This window comes from Phocoena sinus, chromosome 10 (assembly GCF_008692025.1).
Source record: "Phocoena sinus isolate mPhoSin1 chromosome 10, mPhoSin1.pri, whole genome shotgun sequence".
Classification (NCBI taxonomy): Eukaryota; Metazoa; Chordata; class Mammalia; order Artiodactyla; family Phocoenidae; genus Phocoena; species Phocoena sinus.
Window position 1 is genome coordinate 9,055,144 of NC_045772.1, and position 18,343 is coordinate 9,073,486.

Below are 18,343 nucleotides of genomic sequence, written 5' to 3' on the forward strand. Positions count from 1 at the left end.
GTCTGGAGCCTGTGCTCCAAACAGGAGAGGCCACAACAGTGAGAGGCCTGCGTACCACAAAAAAAAAAAAAAAAAGATCAGAGCAGAAATAAATGAAATAGAAACAAAGAAAACAATAGCAAAGATCAATAAAACTAAAAGCTAGTTCTTTGAGAAGATAAACAAAATTGATAAACCATTTGCCAGACTCATCAAGAAAAAGACGGAGAGGACTCAAATCAATAAACTTAGAAATGAAAAAGGAGAAGTTACAACAGACACCGCAGAAATACAAAGCATCCTAAGAGACTACCACAAGCGCCACTATGCCAATAATATGGACAACCTGGAAGAATCGGACAAATTCTTAGAAAGGTATAACCTTCCAAGACTGAACCAGGAAGAAATAGAAAATATGAACAGACCAATCACAAGTAATGAAATTGAAACTGTGATTAAAAATCTTCCAACAAACAAAAGTCCAGAACCAGATAGCTTCACAGGTGAATTCTATCAAACATGTAAGTGATTTCTGCCCAATATGAAAGATAACCCCAAAGGTTATGTTTTATGACCTTATAAGGCTGTTAACCAGCTTTGATTCTAACTGCCTCTTGTCCCCACATTTTTTCTCCAGTGCCTGTCTTCCTAATTCTGCTGATTACCATTCTGCTTGTTCCTCATTAATGAGTTGAATAAATCTGTGATACATGTTCCTTCTAAGATTTGTGTGAGGGTAATTTTTTTTAACTTTTTGAAAATTACACTTTGACTTTAGGATCAGGAAAGGACTTTTAAGAAGGCTGACTTGTATCTATAAAGAGATACGAGCGAATAAGGCATCCATTAAAATAAGCTGCTCTGAAAAATAAATGCAAGAGCCAGAAGCAATCCTGGGAATTAAAAAGACACAGAGGAGAGGAACGCTTCCATTAGGGGCAGTAAATGGAGAAAAGGACATCGTTAGAGATTCAGAAGGCCGAGTCAAGGAATTCTCTCCAAGTACAGATGAAATCTGTGAGAGAAATGAGGAAAAATGCAGAGAATAGGGGAGGGAAATAACCGCTTACTGGGAATTCCAGGAGAGAGCAGAGAAGGATGGGCAATCACCAAAGAAGATACAGAAGATTTTTTTTTTTTCTGACTTGAAGGAATACATGAGTCTTGAGTTCCAAAAGGCCCCACAGGGAGCAGTTCTTCACTTACACCTGCCCTTGTGAAATCTCTGAATTCTGAAGGTGAGGAGAAAACCTACAAGCTTCTAGCAAGGAAAAAGCAGGCTGTCTCCCAAGAAAAAAGAACCAGATCTATAGTGGCCTCAGCTGCAATACTATGGTGTTGATTTGGCTGGTATCATGGGCAGGGTCCTGAGGGAGAAAAACTATGACTCTAGAACAGTACAGACAAAAACTGCCCTTCACCCACAAAGATCAAAGGAATGTATGTTCGGACAGGCAAGACTGAAAACTGACAGTATCCAAACACCTTTTCTTTTTAAAAAAAACTACTTAAGGATGTCCTCCAGCCAAACCAAAATGAGAATGAGAATGAAGAATTTGACAAAGGGGTGACACATCTCCCAGCATAGGAACCCCAGCATTAACCTCTAGTTTGGTCTAAATCATCGCTGATAATGTGGTTGTGAAACTGAATACAGCTCTGAGGAAAGGATACTCAGAAGAGCTGCCACATTGTAAAGAACACCAGAGAGTGGACCACTGCCCTTCAGGACTCATCTGTGGAATTCAGCATATACTTGGTGATAGCAACTCCCCATCTCAGCCATGTGCCTGGCCACCCTCCCTGCCCCTTCTCAAGGGCATCACACACGTATGCTGGCATGCACACATATGCAAATGTACATGCTCTCACAGATACTGACACGTGTATACATTCACACACACACTCGTGGGCCTCCAGCCTTTTTGCCTCCCCCCTTCTCACCTCTGCCATATTGACCATTACCGGGCATGGTTAACACCTGCTCATCCTTCAGCTCTTATGTGTGTGTCACCTCCTCAGGCAAGTCCTCAAGCTCCCGAGCCTGCAGCCTGGCCCAGAAATGCTCTCAGAAAATCATAACATTTTCCCAGAGCTCTGGTCTCAGCGTGTGGCACGTTCACCCATGTGGCTGCTGGATGCCTCTTTCCAGACGGTAGTTGGGAAGGACAAGGCCTATGTCTGGGTTTGCCATCCTCCATACCCCACATCAAGGACAGCGCTGACACTTAGTAGGAGCTCAGTCAACCCCTGGCTGTTGGATGAATGTGTGAATGGGCCACCAGCCTGGTTTGACCCAGGAAAGCAAGGACAAGGCACAGAGCAGAGTCCAAAGTGCTCCAAACAAGCTGAGTTGTCACCTGGCCTCTCTCTGACTGTAGCTTAAGTCTTGGCAGAAATAACCACAGTTTGGAGTCAGACAGTACTTGAGTCTGTGCTGGATCTCTGACTTGCCGAGTGATCTAGATTGATATAAAAATAATAATTAAAGCTGGGATTTCCCTGGTGGTCCAGTGGTTAAGACTCCATGCTCCCAGTGCAGGGGTCCCAGGTTCGATCCCTGGTCAGGGAACTAGATCCCGCATGCCACAACTAAAGATCCCGCATGCCGCAACTAAAGATCCTGCACGCGGCAACGGAGCTCCCGTGTGCACAGCCAAATAAACAAATAAATATTTTAAATAATAATAGCTAACATTTATTGGGTGTTCACTTTGATGCAGCTACTATTCATTATATTATCTCCATTTCACAGATGAGAAAACTGAGGCTTAGAGAGGTTAAGTGGCTTTCTCAAGGTCATAGTTAGTATAAAACAGACCCAGTATCAGCTGACAGTGCAGGAAGACGCATGATTTACCCGAGTGGGGAGGTATGAATGTCTGTCTGTCCAGGCCATTCAGGGAAGGGACATAATTCCTTTCTTTGCAGGCGTCCAGGAAGGACCCAGACAATACCACACAGCTTCATCAATATTACCAAGAAGCCCCAGGGATTATTCAAATTATGTCTGGCATGTACCAGAGGCTAGGACCTACCCTGCCATGACAATGAAGAAATCCAGTCGGTTCCATGTGTCCCCAAGGTAGCACTTCTTGCCAAAAATGCCCAGGGCCACCATCTTGAGCACCATTTCCATGGCAAAGAAGACAAAGATGAAGTCATCAAAGACCTGCAGGGGCAGGAGGAAGGGAAGAAGCAAGGGACAGCATGAGGCTCTGGAGCAGGACCCAGGGTCAGAGCCATGCTGCGAGGTGGGAACATGGGCACGGACACGAGGGGCCAGGGAAAGACCTGGAAACTTCTTCTCCTAGGCAGGGAGAGAACCTCAGAGATCCTCGTCCAATGGAGTCATTTCACAGACGAGGAGACTGAGGCCCAGAATGGGGAATGAGCTTGCCCAGGGTCATCCAGCCCACTCTATTTGTTCCCTAAACACAAGCGTAATGACAAGGGACCCAGATGGGAGTGGGGCAAAGGGGGTCTCCCTGATAATCGCCATGCCCTGGGCTAGACACTTGACCTCTTCAATTCTCACAATGACCCCATGAATGCTCCCATTTTACAGATGAGGAAACTGGAGGCCAGATTGTTTAAGCGACTTGCCACAGGTCACACAGCAGTGAATGGCAGGCCAGAAATGACACTCAGGTCTATTTGACTCCAAAACCTACATGGAAGGAGCTTTCTCAAAACAGGCCTGACACCCCAGTGGGCACAGTTCTCGGTGCTGCCTTCTTCCGCTCAGAAAGGAGGCCCCCAATATGTCCCTAGTCATGGGCTCAGGTGAGTGTGTATTTCCTGAGGACGGGGCCTGGGTGGAATTCCTCTTCCCAAGATCAATGAGGGCTACAGTCAATTCAACAAATGGGTGCTGAGCACCTTCTGTGGGCAGCACACAGGCTGGGTGCTGGGGACACAGAGGTGAGTGCTCGGCAAACTCACCACCTGGTAGGGAAGCCAGCCTAGTATCCACTGAGGCTAACTGGTTCTCACTCTACCCAGGGCCCTGGGGCTCGCTGAGGAGCATGTTACCCACTTGGACCCCAGACCCACCACGGAAATTCTAATTCTGCAGGTTTGGGATGGGTCAGGGGTCTGGATCTTTGACTAGTGCCCCAAGGGAACCTGAGGCTTTGGGCTGCTTGGGAACCACTGAGTCCTGTGGGAACACAGAAAGCAGAGGGCAATTCCTCGCAGGAGGAATCTGACTTTCTCAGGGAGACAGAATTGGATGTTTACACATCTGTAAAATGGGTATAAACCTAACACCCCGCACTATGGGTATACATGTGCCACAGGGACCAAACGTCAGGCTTCCACCTGGAACTATGGGTGTACGTGTGCCACAGGGACCAAACGTCAGGCCTTCATCTGGAACCTCGGTGAGATGAGAACAGGAGAGGTCCAGGAGGCCACTCCTAAAGGCATAGACAGAGTTATGAAGCTTGGCCTTTATTCCATGAGCACTGGGAGCAAAGGGCAGGCTTTCTGCAAGGAGAGTCCAGTCACTTGTGCTTTACTGGATGGGGGGTAGGGGTGGGGAGAACAGGAGGAAGCTGATGGTGGGAGATAAAGGGCGCGTGGACTAGGGCAGAGACCTCGAGATAGAGAGGATGGAAGGGAAACGGGTAAGACCAGCTGGGAGTGAGGAAGAAGAGGACAAGAGAGAGGGCAGGCCACGTGGTGAAGATGTGGCTGGGCAGGGTGGGGCGGGGCATGGCAAGAATGGGCGGGGCATGGCAAGAATGGGCGGGGCATGGCGAGAATGGGCGGGGCATGGCGAGAATGGGTGGGGCGTGGCAGGAGGGGCGGGGCATGGCAGGAGGGGCGGGGCATGGCAGCCGGCCTCACCTGTAGGATCTTGCAGCGTTCTGACAGGCAGTCCATGTCGTCGCACGGCTGGTACATGCCAAGTGTCACGCAGTTCAGCAGGATCACCAGCATGCTGATACATTCAAACCACGTGCGCACCAAGTCAAGGACAAAACAGCTGGGGGACCGTGGTGCACCACCCACCACAAACACAGGGCCACCCCATTTCCCTACAGGTGCCTCCCCTGATGGGTCAATGCCCACATTTTCAAAGACCTTGGAGGCCTTGGAGCCAGCCTACCCCTCTCACAACAGACAGGGCCACATGTGCCAAATCCACCAGGGAACCCAAACCCCACCAAGCAACCGCCTGCCGGGACGCCCCCACCGCCCTGCCCCAGCCTGAGAGTTCCCCTCAGACCCAGAAAGGGAGAGGTCCCCAGAGGCCCAGCTGGCGAGCCATCTCCGGACTACCCCAGCCACTCTGTCTCTGACCACCTCCCTCTGACTGTCTTTGCCTCCCTTCTCTGACCATCCTTCATCTCCACAACCCACGGCCCCGCCATCTCTGCCCGACCCCTGGAGCTGAAGCCTGCAGAGGGCCCGCCCAGTGTGGCCGAGATTGGCTGGACACCCTGTCCTTCTCTCCTCTCCTGTGGCTGCGTTACAACTCATGACCAGACTCAGGCACGTCTGTGCCTAGGCCCTCCCCAGTCCCTGCACCAGGCGGGGTGGGGCTCAGCCGCCTCCGGCCTGTCCGGGCAGAAGGTCTCCTGCAGCCACCAGCCTTTGGCAGGGCCTCAGGGGCACGTGCTTGGACCCAGATGAGTGGGCTCCCCAGGCCAGGCTGCTCTCCTCATTAACACCCTCCTCCTTCCTGACTGGCTCCTGCCCGGTCTTAGAACACAGCCCACTGATGTTCAGCCCCACCCCTCCCAATCCACCTAGAGTCCTAGAACCGGGGGGGCCAGAGCTCGAAGGGACCTGAGGGCCTGGGTCATTCATAAGTTATCTTGCTGACATGCTCATGGTCTTTATCGACTACTAGAACCGACATTCCAGGGGGACGGGGGGTTACATTCACAGCCCTGACAGGGACAGGCATCTAGGAGGAGTTCAGTAAATGTCTGTTGTGATTAAGTCAATCTCTCTAGGCACTGCCCACTCTGACACCCAAGATTCTTGAGAGTCCTCATATGAAAGCCCTGGACCCTCAATTTCAAAGCCCTTGCCCTGAGCTCAGATGTAGCTATGGAGGCCAGACCCTTAGCCAGACCCCATCCAGTGCAGGGGGCGGGGAGTACCTCTTGCCTGATGGAAGACTGACCTGGTTTCCTTGGCAACGAACTCCCGCCCATCCCCGGCCCTTGCTCACCTTGGGATGCTGCCTTCCCTCCCTCCTTCCCCTCAGACCATCCTTGCCCCAGCCCTGCTCCTTCCTGCCCCCCCAAACCTCTGTCACTCTCCTGCTACAGCCTGTAATTAACTTCAGTCGCTGCCAGGCCCCCTTCTAGCCTGAGCATCGCTCCAGCAGCAGCTTCATCATTAATTAAGTTTTTTGAAGTTCAAAAGTTCTAATTACCAGCGAACGTCCCCCACCCCCTTGCCTTTCCCCCCTGCCTGTTGTGCTCGCTCTCCTTCCAGCCACCTCTTCTGCTCCCTCTGCCCTTCCCACCAGTTTCATGTTCAAAGTGCACTTGGCAGGTGTCTTCCTGGCACTCCCACTTCTTCCTCACCAAGGCCCTGAGCAGTGGAGGTCAGCAGGCCCATTTTACAGATGAGGAAAACTGAGACTTAGAGAAACAAGGGGCCTCTCCTAGGTCACACAGCTGGAAAGCACCGGTGCTGAGATTCACACCAGGCCTGCTCTCCTCTGTAACGGAGGGCCCATCTCTGCCTGTGTCTTCACCACCCCTCTCTGAGGCCTCAGCCCATCCTCAGCGTCTCTCACCTGGACCCTGCACAGTGTCCCCGATAGCTTCCAGCTCTGGTCTCTGCCCCTCCAATCTGCCCTGCACACAATCCCCAGGCACTTGCTGTGTGGCCAACACTATCCGAGCTCTTTGCAAGTGTCACCTCATTTAATCCTCCAGCACTGTTATAAGCCCCATTTACAAGTGAGGAAACTGAGCCACAAAAGGGAACACAATTTGCCCAAGGACCCCGGCTGGGAAAAGGCAGAGCTGGGATGCAAAACCAGAGCCTGCTTTTCTTGCCCCCAAGCTATTTCATCTCTGCCAGATTAATGTGGCTGAAGCACAACTCTGATGCTACCTCTCCCCTGTTCAGAAAACTTCCATGGCTCTCCATCACCTTCCCTGGTCTGACACTCAAGGCCTCCTACTTTCTGACCTCACTGAACTCTTCTGGCCTTACCTCCCACCAGCCTTTGCATGCATTGAACTTCCTGCTGTCCCCAAGCATACGCTTTGCATGTATTTTCTTCTACCATCTTTACTAGGCAAACTCCTACTCATCCTTCAGGTGACAGCCCAGGTCACTTGTCACCTCTTCTTGAAGCTTCCCTTGAAGCACCTTTCCCCACGCACATAGCGGTGGCTCAGCACCCTCTCCGGAAGTGCTCACACCCACCTGGTCTAGCTCGTATCACAGTAATGAACTTGGCAGTAATCACGACGACTGCATGCCAGGCCCCTAGGGGCACGGCCCCAACGCTCATCACAGCCCACTGGGGGCAGGTGGAGAAACGGTCTGGAGAGCTGGAGTGACCTGTCCAAGGTCACACAGTCAGTAAGTGGCCCAAACGGTCTGACTTAGTGGTGCGGGAGCCGCCGCCACGGGGGTGCCTCTGTGGCTCATCCCTCGAAGGGGCAGATGGAACGGCTTTCACCTCTAGGTCGCTCAGCTTCAGACACTCAGAGATGGACAGTCTCAGCCCTGCCCCGAGGCGCTGGGGGAAATCCCAGATGGCACAGCCTGGGCCCTTTCCAGGAGCCCATGAGGCTCAGAAGTCAGGCCAGAGCTGGCATCGCTGCCCGTGGTTCCTGACACGCTCCCCACTGGCTTGGGGATCAAAGGCACCGGCCCTCCTTGAAGTTAAACCAGACCGCATGGTGCTGGATCGGAGAACGTCAGAGGGAGTAAAGGTCGCGGGCTGAGCAACTTGGTGGCCTGGCCCAACGCCCAATGTTGCCATCATTAGTCACAAGCACCGAGGAGCTCCAAAAGCCATCAGGCAAAGCTCCGGGGCTCTGGGACAATGTGAGGGAGGACAGAGGCCCAGAGAGGGTGGTAAGGGATTTCCGGGGAACAGGGCAGGCAGGGGGCCTGAGTGCCAGCTCCACGAGGGCAGTGGCTTGTCAACGGCCCTGCGTTACCTCCCACAGCGAGGCTCAGGGCCCCTGTCTGGCACCTGAGGCTCTGCAGTTAGGACCCTGCCCCCTTCCCCACTTCGTCACCCAGACTTGCATCCCTCTCTGGGTGACGTTTGTCACAGAACAACCCCATCCAGGTCCGCAGAGAGCCCCTGATCCCATCTTCCACTGCACGGAGGGGACACAGAGGGGCAGAGAGCATCCAGCAACACGGCGAGCCTGGATCAGAAGTGACCCTCTGACAAGAGACTCCCCGCCCACAGGGGTCCGTGAGTCACGGCTGGATTCCAAACCCTACCAAAAAATCTGCGTGTGTAGCAGCCACTAGGCACAGGTCCCCACTCCCCTCCCAGCTCCACCCCTGCCCCCATCTCAGCCCCACCTCCTGCCAGCCCCATCCTGCCAGATAGGACCAGGCCCATCTCCCCGCACCCCCTGCTCTGCTCTCAGTGCCTCCTATGGCCCTCAGAACTGGGGCCTCAGAGCCCAGCAGTGACTTAATGCGCACCTACTGAGCGCCTGCTGTGTGCCCAGCACCAGGTTAACAACAGCGATCGTGGTAACGATGGCAAACACATCTCAAGTGTTCTTGAGTGTTTGTCTGCCAAGGAGCTTTCTAATCAAACAGCATGTATTATCTCACTTAAACCTTACATGCCAGTCCAGGCCCTCTTCCCAGGGCCCCAGAACACAGAGCCCATGTAGCCATGGACTGAGGACCGGGGCTTGTCATCTGTGTGCAACAGGGGAAGCCCCGGTCCTTGTCAACCTCTTCTATAACAGGATCCAGAGTTTCCCATTCTTTGGCTTTGGGGGGAAAATTTAAAAAGCCACCTCACCAGCAAAGGACTGAAAATCCCAGGCTGCTGTTATCTGCGGTTTACTTAACATGACCTTGAGTAAGAATAAGAGATCCCATCCCAAACCCTTTAGACAACGGCTGTCTTCCAAGTGCTGAATGTTCGCGCACAGCCTTTAAATACAATCAATCAGTTCAGGCCTGGCAACGTGGAGAGTCGCCCTGCAACTTCAGCCAACTCCCCCCAGCTGGCAGGTACTATTGTTACCCCCATTTTACAGATAAGGAGACTGAGGCACCAGTGCTGGCTCCAGGGCTCCAGCCACAGCCACCCAGGGTCACATGGCTGGTACGTGGCAAGGGCAGGATTTGAACCTGCCTCTGTTGGCTCCAAACCCCCTATTCTCGGCCACATGCTCTCTGGCCCCGAGCACAGGGCCTGGACCGGCATGTGCTCTGTGGAGTATTTGCTTTTCCCTTCTCGCCCACACTGGCTCCTCCCGACTGGGCCTGGGTCAGCAGTGCGGGGTCAGGAAGGGGGACAGTCCACCCCGCCATGGCTGGGAAGGAAGGACCTGTGCGCAGGAGATGGCAGGAGGGGAAGCCAGTGAGGAGAGGGTGCTGGCCTCAAGGCCCCCAGTAAGAGCCGAGCTAGATCAGTACCATCTCCACCCCATGCCTGGCTGCTGTCTTAAGAAGGCCGGGGTGCGATCTGGGAGGACAGGGTCACCAGGGAAGCCACAATGCCGGGGGCCCCCTCAAACCTGCCACTTCCCAAAGAGAAGAACGACCAGCTGGGCAGTGTCCAAAGCCCCAGCAGGCCCCTCAGGGCAGCCTCCCTCTCCAGGAGCCAGAGCCAAGGTCTGCACAGTTACCATGGCAACCACCACCCTCCATCCTGTAGGCCCAGCTGACAGTCATGGTTTCCGTAATTTGGGGGGCTCTGGGAAGGTGGGTGGGGGGTGGGAGTGCTGGGTTTGTCTGGGGCAGCCAAGTTTGTTTTAATTTTTGTCAAATCTGAAATCAGATCCATTTCCCAGGGTGCACCTCAGTTGTCTAAATAAATCAAGTGGAGGAAGGGGGCCGGGAACTGCATCCTCCTGGACCAGGGAGGCAGGGAAAGTGGGCCAGCCCTTATACAGGATCCCTCCCATATACATCCCCAGGGAGTCCAGGGATGGGCACGCAGGCCTCGGCCCTTCATAGACCAGGGCCTGAGGCTCCAGATCCCTGTTCCTGGGCCAGCTCTTTGATCCTCCGAGGCCAGGTTCACAAGCATCCACGGAGCACCTGCTGTATACCTGGCCTGTGCATCACTGTACTGAGATGAACCAGGCTCACTCCTGCCCGGGAGATGTCCAGAGTGCTTCCACGTTCCAGGACCGGCCGTGGTGTGAGGCCACGTCGTAAAAGTGGTTACCATTTTGAATGTCAACTATGCTCCAGGTCCTGAGATTTAAAGAGGATATCCATTCACTCATTCATTCATTCATTCGACTGGTCTTTATGAGCAGCAACCACTCTGGAAAGCTGCTTGGCAGCATTTATTAAAACTAAACATTGGGGGCTTCCCTGGTGGCGCAGTGGTTGAGAGTCCACCTGCCGATGCAGGGGACACGGGTTCGTGCCCCGGTCCGGGAAGACCCCACATGCTGCAGAGCGGCTGGGCCCGTGAGCCATGGCCGCTGAGCCTGCGCGTCAGGAGCCTGTGCTCCGCAACGGGAGAGGCCACAACAGTGAGAGGCCCGCGTACCGCAAAAAAAAACCAAACTAAACATAAGCCTATGCTAGTATCCAGCTGTGCCACTGCTCGGTCCATACCCCAGAGAAATGCCCAAATAAGTCCACAAAAAGGCACGTGTGATTCTTAACAGCCCCAACCTGGGAACAACCCAAGTGTCCGTCAACAGGAGAATGAGTCGGGCAGGAGATTTCAACTGGGGATGATTTTGGCCCCCAGTGGACATGTGGCCATGTCTGGAGACATTTTTGGTTGTCACAACTGGGGTTTGAAGGATGCTCTTGGCACCCGGTGGGTGGATTCCAGGAACGCTGCTCAAAACCCTACAATGCACAGGGCAGCCCCACTGCAAAGAATTATCCAGCCCAAAATGTCAACTGTGCCGAGGCTGAGAAACCCTGTGGTACGTCCTTTTGGTGGAATACTACCCAGTGATGAAAAAGAGCACACTGCCGCAGCAGCATGGACGGAGCCGCCAGGCGTAACGCTGGCAACGGGAGCCAGATGCCGAAGAGCAGAGAGTGTCTGAATCCAATTACACGAAGTGAAAACCCAGGCAAAGCAAACCGATAGGGAAGGAGGTCAGTACGGCGGTAACTCTGGGGGAGAGTCCATCGCAGGTGGGGGTGAGGGAGCTTGCGGGGCTGGAGATGTTCTTCTTGGCCTGAGTGCGGTCCCAGGAGTGTGTGTATATGGAAAAATGCCTGGAGCTGGACATTAAGATTTGTGAGCTCTACTGCAAGCACACTTTATCTCAATAAAAAGTGTAACAAAAAGTGATAAAGAATCACAGCTATAAGGAAAAATAAAATGCAACAATTAAAAAAACACAAGCACCCGCTGGGGCACCAGCTGTGATGGACCCCCAGGGCACCTTCACCACAGCCCGGCAAGAGAAGGGTGCCATCCTTGTTTCACAGACTTGCCCAAGGCCACAACAAGGGACAGAACCAGATTTGAACCTCACTCCATTCCGTCTTTGTTTAAAGATTTGCTCTGTCCAAATCCACGGCAGCCTTGGGAGACAGGCACGGCAGACATCAACACACCCACTTAACAGATATGAAAATGAAGGTCCAGAGACTGCAGGACTTGCCCAAAGTGTCACAGTTGTTGAGCTGAGGCAGAAAATTGTTCCACAAAGTGAAGAGACCCGCTGGGCAGATGGTCCTAGGCCTCTCTCCACTTACATGCCTCTAGCAACAGGGAGCTCCTCACATGACACACAGCCCTGCCCAGGCTGATTGGTTCTGGTTATAAGCTATGGAGTCTCAGTGGGCTGAGATCCCTTAGAAGGAGTGAGCTCTCCCTTCCTTGTCCCTGCCCCCAAGCCCACTTCTTAGAGTCCCTGTAATTTGACAACTCATTGAATTTGGCCAAAGTCTCTGATTCCCAGATGCCCAGCAGGCCTCCGTGCCCAGTGCAGACAGCTGGAGTGGGGGAGGCAATGGTGAGGGAACTGGGGCCGTCAGCTTGGAAGAAAACCTGGGATGGATGGTCCACAGGAAAGAAGCTCCAGCCAAGTACCCTCTCCAGACGTCACACCTCAGCCATCGCTGAAGAGAAGGGCAGGGAAGGCCCCTGGTGGTCCAGGGCCCCACTGTCTGTGAGCTGCCCCAGCCTCAGGAGCCCATCCACAAAGAAGGTGCACTGCAGGGGAGGCTCCTGGAGTCCTAGGCAGTGGGTGTGGATGCCTCCCCTGGGCCCTCCCGGCAGCTTGGACGTCCCCCTGATGACGGTGTGGTCTGTCCTAGCCTCCCGCCCCCAACCAGGCTGTGCTCTCCAAGGGCAGAGCATATCCGACCCTCTCTGTGCCCAGAGGTCCACCTGGAGCAGCAGCTCAGGGGTATCTGCGGCCTCAGGAGGGAGTGAGGTCCCCGTCACTTGGAGGCATCAAGGAGGCTAAGGAGGGACTTCTACACCAGAGGGATCTGCAACCTCCCTCCCCACCCTGAACTCCCCCTCCTCTCCTTTCTAATATCCATCACTCACTATTCATATATTCAGCCCCTCTTCACTGAGGGTCCCCTCTGTCTGGCCCACAGTGGCTCCGGGAACCCCAAATAAAGAAGACATGGTCCCTGCCCTCCAGAAACCATGAGCAAACACTTCGTGGAGACACAGACGGAGAAAGTGAGGGCTGGACAGAGGGTGATGACAATCTCCCTCAGCCTCCTGGGGGCCTGTCCCCACCACACATCTCCCCTGCCTGCCCCTGACCACCCACGTACACACGTTCACGTGTGCACTCCCATGGAGCCCCGTAGCCCCTCCCGCACGTACACGCGCTAACTCGCGTGCACACCATCCTCCACGCCCCCCAGGCTGCAGCCCTGGGCACAGCGACCTACTCTCTCCCTGGGGAAGCTCATGAGCCCTTTCTCAGAGTAATGTTTTTTTTTTTTTTTTTGAGTAATGTTTTTAAGTGCAAAATTGTTCTTAAAAGAATGCTTAGTATTAGAAAGGAAGGAAGCCAGCTCTGTTAAAATAGTTGTCAAAATATTTTTTAGAAAAACAAATTTGTGATGGGGGTGTGTTTCGTTATCAAAACAACGGATAAACAGAGCTGGGGCGGGTCTGATACCGTCTGCCTGGGAAGCAGGGATGAATGTCAATGACATTCCGAGAGCTCTACAACGACCATGATGTAGCACGGAAACATTAAATATCGGTGACTGCTACTGGTGACAGTCACAGGAACTGCCAGTAACCCCACCGTGCTTGGTTGTCTCCATTCATAATAGATAGAAATGCTCCATTTCAGTCAGAAGTCAGCGAAAACAAACATGCAACTTGTCCCCATCCAAGTTCACAAACCTTAGTTTAAGACCCTCGTTCTAGAAACTTTCTCCTCCTGGGCGCTGGGGACACCACAAGCCCCTGAGCAGATGCCCTTCCTGCTTCGTGGACTCCACCCCTTGAATGCTGGCCCTTCTCAGGCTCCCCAGTCCCCGATGTCCCTTCTCCATCCTCTGACCCCACACCCTCTCCCAGAGCCTTGACAACCATCCCTGGGCTGACCAGGTCCTGTCTGGTCCTGGTCAGGGACCCTGACAGGGTCAGGGTCAACCCTCAACACAGGGTTGCGCTGGGGACCCAGCATCTGCCAAACAAGTGAATGGATGGATGGGTGAATGGACTGACAGATGGCTAGGTGGGAGGGTGGGGTGCGGCGTTTGGGTAGCTGGACGAATGGATGATTGAATGAGTAGATGGTTGGGAAGATGGGTGAATGAATGCACGGATGTAAGAGTTGGATGGATGGGGGGTGGGTGGGCAGATAAATGGATGTCGAGATGAAAAGATGGATGCATGGATGGGTGGATGGATGGATGGATGAAGTAAAGAAAGGTGGGTGGGGAGATGGGTGGGTGGGTGCATGGGTGAATGGGGGACAGATGGATGGGTGGGCATATGGGAGGGTGACTGGGAATGTGACTCTAGTAAATGGCAGCTCCAGGACTCAAACCCGAGTCTACGGGACCACAGGAAACCCTTCCGGTTGGGACCCAGCACCATCCTCCACTCCTCTTTGAGGGATTCCCACCCTCAGTCTCAGCCCTCCTCCTCACAAGACGCTCAACTCCGTTCTTCCTTGGAGCTTCAAGAGATCTCAGGGACCACCTGGGCCAGCGCTTCTGAGCCACAGCATTATTGACATTTGGGTCTGGATAATTCTTTGCTGCGGGAGGCTGTCCTGTGCGTTGTAGGATGTTTGACCTTTATCCACTGGAAATCAGTAGCACACCCTCCCCAAGCCGTGACAGCCAAAAGCATCTCCAGACATTGCCAAATGTGGCCCGAGGGCAAAATCACTCCCGACTGAAAAATCACAGTTGATACAGCTCCACCTTCCCTCACCAACAATTTTAGGGATGAGAAAACTGAGACGCAGACAGGAGGAGTGGCCGGCCTGAGGTCACGGGGCTTGCACGTGGGCTCGGCCTCTCTCCCAAGCCCAGCGCCTCCACATTCACACAGCACTTCACCATCAGCCGAGCCTTCTCCTCCTGCTTTCTCATCTAGATGAGCCAGATGGAAACTGGCGCCCAGAGAGATCCAGCTGTTTGCTCAGCATCACACAGCAGTAAGCACCAGTGTCAGGGTTTGAACTTGGGGGGAGACGAGGGAGACGGGGGGAGCAGAGCACAGCTCCACAGGGCAGCTGGGGGCGGAAATGTGGAAGGCAGCCCTATAGGAGGGCTGGAGGGAGGGGAGCTGAGCAGGAAGACATTCTGGCTGATTAAAAAGACATATCGATTTCTCTCCAAGGGAAACAAACAGGGCCAGTTGTCTCCCCACGGGACCATGACGCGATCTGAGGGAGGCGACAGGTCAAAGTTGGCTTCTGACACGAAGCTGCAGCCCAGGCAGGACGGACGAGTAAAAATCCAATCACGTTTTAAATGCCCGAGGAGGGGGCTGACTCTGCATCAGCCGGCCCTCTTTCCAACCCTCCTGCAGTGCACCAGTCACGAGGAGGCTTCCCCTGGTCTGGGCTCTCGGGCTTCACAGGGCCGGCGCACAGGCTGCCCCCCAACCCGCCTCCGCCACTGCCAGCCTGGGTGGCCCGCACGAGCTGGCCTCGACTAGCAAACGGGCAATCTCGAGGAAGGCACTGAGCTGCACCCAGCGCAGGGGAGGCCCTTAGGGGACGCAGCGCCCGCTCCAGCACAGCCTTCCAGAAGCGTCCTTGCACACTCAGCTTCCACTCCTGTCTTCTCCCTACCCACACCCCAGGCTATAATCAGCAGCCCTGGCGACCCCAGCTTGGCTTGGAGCGTTTGACCAGGCTGTTTCCACAACTGGGCTGCCACGCCCCTCTGCCCACTTCCCATCAAAGTCTCTCCTGCCCTGCTTTTTCTCCACTGACGGCACCTGCTGCATCCCCGGTCAGGACGGGCTGACCACCGCAGCCTCCTGGTGCCCTCAGCCCCTCAGGGTCCCTCTGCCCGGTCTTTACCCCATTTTTCTTCACTGGAGTATGATTTGGGTGCAGCTCTGCCTCTCCCATCAGGCTGGGGACTCCTAGGGGTCACTGCTGGGTTCCAGGCCTGGTACACCATGGTCCCACCCAACATGGCTGAACAGCCCTGGGGGCACCTCCGCTCAAGTCTGGAACAGTGTCCAACACTACTGAAGCTGGGCTTCGATAAACACTTGCTGAATCAATCAATCAATCAATCAATCTTCATTATAGGTGCCTCCTGCTTGGTCTGCAGACCTTAGTCTCTCTCCCTCAAGCATCCTCCATTCTGCTCCAGGAGGGACCATTCTAATAAATGAAATTACTCATGTCCTATCCCTGCTGGACCCCCTTAAATGGCTCCCCAGTGCCCACAAGACGGAGAGCAAGCTCTAACCTGACACTTCATACCCGGCTATCCAGCCCCTGCCTCACACTGTTACAACCACACTAAACTCCTCACTGTTCTCTACACTATTCCCTCTGCCTAAAATACCATCCCTCAACTGTTCTCCTGGAAAACTCCTACTCATGCAGCAAGACCCAGGCCAAATGTCCCCCCTCCAGGTAGGCTTCACTAATGCCCCCAGGCTGGGCCAGGGGCAGCTTCTGCACCTGTAGCTCTCTGTTTTTGTTTTTTTTGTTTTTTGGCTGCATTGGGTCTTCGTTGCTGCTCACAGGCTTTCTCTAATTGCGGTGAGCGGAGGCTACTCTTCATTGCAGTGCGTGAGGTTCTCATTGCAGTGGCTTCTCTTGTTGCAGAGCAGACTCTAGGCTCGTGGGCTTCAGTAGTTGTGGCACGCGGGCTCAGTAGTTGTGGCTCGCGGGCTCTAGAGCACAGGCTCAGTAGTTGTGGCGCACGGGCTTAGTTGCTCCACAGCACATGGGATCTTCCCGGACCAGGATCATGTCCCCTGCCCTGGCAGGCGTATTCTTAACCACTGCGCCACCAGGGAAGCCCCCTGTAGCTCTCTTTATATATGAAGCTCCAGGTGACAGTATCTGAGATTGCCCTGTGAGTCAGGCTTTCCCTGGCCCAGCCAGGCTCCTCTAACTGGCCGTCCAGTCTACCCTGCTGACCAATGAGCTTGCAGCATCCACTCTGACTACCGTGAACATCCCCAGGGCATAATTTGATGCTGACTTTTAGTTCTGAGAAAAACAACCTTCTCTACACCAGATGGAGGGAAACGGACAATTTCCCAGACATGTGTTGCTTCTTCCAGCAACACTTGCCGTCTCTCTGGGCATTCCGCTTGGGCCAGGGCTGAAGGAGAAGGGGACACCTTCTCCGAAAGAATCCCTTCCCTGGCTGCGAGCAGCCCCTGGCCTGAGAGTCCTGGGCTTCGGTCTGCCCTGGCTTTGCCGACTACTCAACATGTGACCTCGGGCAGTTCACGCTCCCTTCCTTGGCCTCAGTCTCCCCAGCTGTAGAATGGGGAGTTAGCACACTCCCAGCCCTGCCACTGCATGGGAGGAGTTGAGAGTATCTGAGAGGTCATGGCGAGTGGGAAAGTACTTTGTAAACCGGAAAGTGATGAGCAAGCCCATCTGTGCCAGGCCTGGGCATTGGAGGCACAGGGTAAAGTGAGAGCCACAGGTCCAGCCCTCGGGGGCCTCACGCTTGGAGGAGGAGACAAGGCCAGCAACAAACAATTCCCTGAGGCAGGAGGAAACTAAGATAGGGAAGGACTGATAAAAGGCTAAGGGAGCCTAGAGAGGAAAAAGCTGAGATCCAGGAAAACTTCCTGTAGGTGGCGGCCAAGAAGCTGGGGCTGGTGGGGCTGGCAGGATTTGGCACCATGGAGATGGGGGAGAGGGCATTGTGGGGGCAGACCCAGCAGAAGCGAAGTCAGGGAAGCAGGGGTGTCAGGAAACACCAGCAGCTTGTTTGGGCTTCAGGGCAGAGTGCGTGAAGGGAAATAGCAGAAAGGCAGCTGGAGGCCAACCAGGTGGATCGTGGAAGGCCCTGAATCCAAGCTAAGTGAAACTATGCTGGGGGTGACAGGGAGCTGCTGAAGGTTTTCGAGTGAGGGATGAATAAGCAAACAAATGGAAGCAGGCAGGCGGGGAGGGAGGAAACAGTACCTGACGGACCGCTTCCATGCTGGGAGCCCCAGGACCCTCGACGGTGAAGGCGAGTGGGGAGGAGAGAGGGGGTCCAGGGGAGAGGCTCTCATCCCAGGTTGCCGAGCTTTAGGCTCCTGGTTGGGTGTTCTTTCCACTGAGCAGGGAAGAAAAGGGAGGGTGACGCCAGCTGTCAGTGGGGCAGGAGGGGTGAGATCCCCGGAGCCACCTGCTTAGGCAGGAAGAGATAGAGGAACGCAAGGCCAGGTTTCCCAAGGGCCCAGACACCAGGAAAGGGCTCAGGACAGGAGGGGTGGGGGTTAGATTAAGGAGGACTTCCTGATAGTCAAGAGCCCTCAGAGGCCCTAAAGGTCCTTATCAGGAGGCCCAAGGTCCCATCTGGTGCAGCAGGACTGAGAGGTAGCCCGCCAGAGGCAGGGGGATGGACTAAATGACCAGGGCAGGGGAGCAGGGCGATGGGAGAGGGGACTTCCTGCTGGTGACGGGCCCGTTTCTCTCCCCATGGTTAGGGCTTTGCAGGTTTTCCCCCCTCTCACTCCCCAGCCATCATGCCCTCTCCCCACCTCCACCCTGCAGGAGTCTGCACATTCCCACCCCCACCAACACTGCTCTCCCTGGCA

The 18,343-nt window shown here is 54.4% G+C and overlaps 1 non-coding gene across 1 annotated transcript; it reads left to right on the forward strand.

The window, feature by feature from the left end:
• The first annotated feature begins 2,478 nt into the window (after positions 1 to 2,478).
• On the forward strand, positions 2,479 to 2,551 carry TRNAW-CCA. The gene has a single exon. It is a non-coding gene; the product is annotated as a tRNA-Trp (tRNA).
• The last annotated feature ends 15,792 nt before the right edge of the window (positions 2,552 to 18,343 follow it).